We start from the raw sequence: 3,065 nt of genomic DNA, 5'->3' as shown, positions 1-3,065 counted from the left end.
CACCACACCCAGCTTTTTTTTTTTTTTTTTTGTAGAGATGGGGTTTCGCCATGTTGCCCAGGCTGGTCTCGAACTCCTGAGCTCAAGTGATCCACCCACCTCAGTCTCCCCAAGTGCTGAGATTACAGGTGTGAGCCACTGCACCTGGCCCCAAACATGTTTAAATCACAGGACCATATGCTCATGGCTGACAACACAGAAGAGTCTAGAAGTAGGCCAGGGTTCCAATCCTGGCTCTGCCACTTCCCAGGTGCCCACTGTGGCCCTTAGAGGATGAGCGGGTTTGGGGGACAGAATAAGAAGGTAGTCAAAGGCAAGAGCTGGGAGAGGAGGGTTTCAGCAGGGGGACCAATGAGGGCAGAGGCCCCGCAGAGGAAGCCCGGGCTGAGGAAGTGCGGGTGAGAGATTGAAAGTGGCTGGAGAATCCAGGATGAGGAGAAGAGGGAGGGGAGGGGGTTACAGAGTAGAGTGTAGACTCTATGCAGAGTGTGGACTCTATACTGGGGACAGTGGGAGGCTGTGGAGGAGGAGGCTGCCTCCACCTTCTCAAAAGATCCCTCTGGCTGCTGTGTGGGGAATGACTGTTGGGATGGAGGCAGAGGCCTGGGGAGGAGGCGCGGGATGTGGTCTAGGGGAGAAGCGGAAGAACCTGGGCTGTGTAGTGGTGACCAGATGGCTTCTGAAATTGAGTCCTGGGATGGATTATCTATATCTGTCATGGAGGCAGAAAAGGCGTTTGGTAGCACGAATGCTCTGTGGAAGACAGAGCCCTTCTCTTTACGGGTGTGCACAGCTGCCTGTCCTCCCAGTCTGTCTCCCACCCCGCTAGCACTGGGTCTCCCCAGAGATGGAAAAGCGCTGGCAGAGTAGGGGCTCCCTGTGGACTGTACTTGAGCCTAGAGGAGACTGGAGCCACAGTCAGAGCCAGCTGGGAACCCCTGGGCTGGGGAAAGGGGCTCTGGGTTTTTAGTCTGGAGCCCAGCCCCCTGTCACTGCTTGATTTATGGCCATGGGCCTCAGTTTCTCCATTTGTCAAATGGATTGGCAGTGCTCCTAGGGCTGATGCAAAGCCTGGATTCGAGGCCAGAAGGGAAGATGTTTTGAGACAGTCGGGAGTGTGTAAGCCCATTAAGCCCAAGACAGCCTGTGTGGGAGCTCATCACTGGGAGCCCGAGGCAGGCATCCACCCTCCCTGCAGACCGTCCTTCCCACCTGCCCGTGTTTATGTGTTTCCTTCCCATCACCTGGGCCACCATGACTCACCCCAGGCCTGGTGGGTGAGTGAGTAACTGACTGGGGCTGGAGCCAGACCCTTGGGCAAGACACTTCCCTTCCTGGGCCTCAGCTTTCCTATCTGTAGAACGGCCAGACAAGTCCTGCTCTGCTCACCCCACTGGGGAATCCGGAGTGAATACAGAGCTGAGGATGTGAAAGCAAGAGGCTGCAATGGAGTGGGGACAAAGCAGGGTGTGACCTTTTGGCGGGAACAGAAACCAGGCCCTCTTGACATCAGTCCCTACTTGGCTCCAAGCAGAGTTTTTTTTTTTTTTTTTGAGACGGAGTCTTGCTCTGTCGCCCGGGCTGGAGTGCAGTGGCCGGATCTCAGCTCACTGCAAGCTCCGCCTCCCGGGTTTACGCCATTCTCCTGCCTCAGCCTCCCGAGTAGCTGGGACTACAGGCGCCCGCCACCTCGCCCGGATAGCTTTTTGTATTTTTTAGTAGAGACGGGGTTTCACCGTGTTAGCCAGGATGGTCTCGATCTCCTGACCTGGTGATTCGCCCATCTCAGCCTCCCAAAGTGCTGGGATTACAGGCTTGAGCCACCGCGCCCGGCCCAAGCAGAGTTTTAAATGCTCACTTGCCTAGGCTGACCAGCCCAGCAGATGCCCATTGCTCTGAAGGGGTCCCCATGCCTGGGAGAGCTTGCAACGGAGGGCAGGGTGGGACCCAGGACCTTGGTGACCTCATGGGAGATGGGACTTCGATGATGAAAGGGAGAAGAAGCCACAGGGGTGAAGCCCCACCCTAGACCCTGCAGGCTGAGGTGCCCTTAAGTGGGTAGAGGGTAGAAAATGCTGGACTTGGCCCGGTGTGGTGGCTCACACCTATAATCACAGCATTCTGGGAGACTGAAGCAGGAGGATCGCTTGAGCCCAGGAGCTCGACACTGCTGTGAGCTGTGGCAAAGCCACTGCAACTCCAGCCTAGGTGACAGAGCAAGATCCTGTCTCAAAAAAACTAATACTAAAAATAAAACAAAATGAAGTAAAATGCTGGGCCCCACAGGAAAGGATTAGGAGAAGGTGCAGACTGTTGCAGTTAGGCAGGGAAGGCCTCCTGAGGCTGTGGCCCCTCAGAAGCTGGAGATGATTTCAGAGGGTTGGGGCATGGAATGAAGACACATGGGGCACTGCATCTGGCGCACAGTGTAGGGAGCAAGCAGGAGGAAGTCAGGGTGAGCCAAGCTGGTGGTGGGGACAGGGGGCGCACAGCTGGTCTGGCTATGAACTAGAACCTAAGCAAATAGGTTTCAGCTTTCTCGCCTGTGACAATCAGCTGGTCATGCCTGCTTGGAAGGGTTTTAAGACCAGGGCATGGCTCAGCAAGAAAATGTGCTGTGGTTGACTAGTAATGTCTGCCATGGACAAAGCATGGAAGAGCGGTAGGTGTGTGTCCTGTTTTCCATCCTTGGGCCGGCCCCTTGGGCTGTGGTTGGAAAAGCCCACCCTCAAGTGAGTGACCCCAGGGACTCCATGTGGAGAGGCTGGCCAAGGGCTTGCTCTGTCACTGCTGGGTGGGGAGCTCTGAGAGAGAAGAATTATGTTGGTCTGTGTCATCTGAGTCCCCCCTTCACTGTTCTGCACACTCCCTGGTATGGGGCAGGTGCAGAGAACATGTCTGAGAATGAACAGGGAGGCTTCCCTCTTGGCCGGGCTCTCTCCTCCCTCTTCCCTTTGCCTTCTCCAAGCAGCCTTGGGAATTCCCCACAGATCTCCCAGGCCCTTGCTTCCGTCCTGCCATGTCTTGTGCTCTAATCATCCTGGGCGTGACCCACTTTTCTGCCA

The sequence above is a fragment of the Trachypithecus francoisi genome, unplaced genomic scaffold, assembly GCF_009764315.1.
Source record: "Trachypithecus francoisi isolate TF-2019V2 unplaced genomic scaffold, Tfra_2.0 Lachesis_group0, whole genome shotgun sequence".
NCBI lineage: Eukaryota > Metazoa > Chordata > Mammalia > Primates > Cercopithecidae > Trachypithecus > Trachypithecus francoisi.
This window is presented reverse-complemented; position numbering follows the sequence as displayed.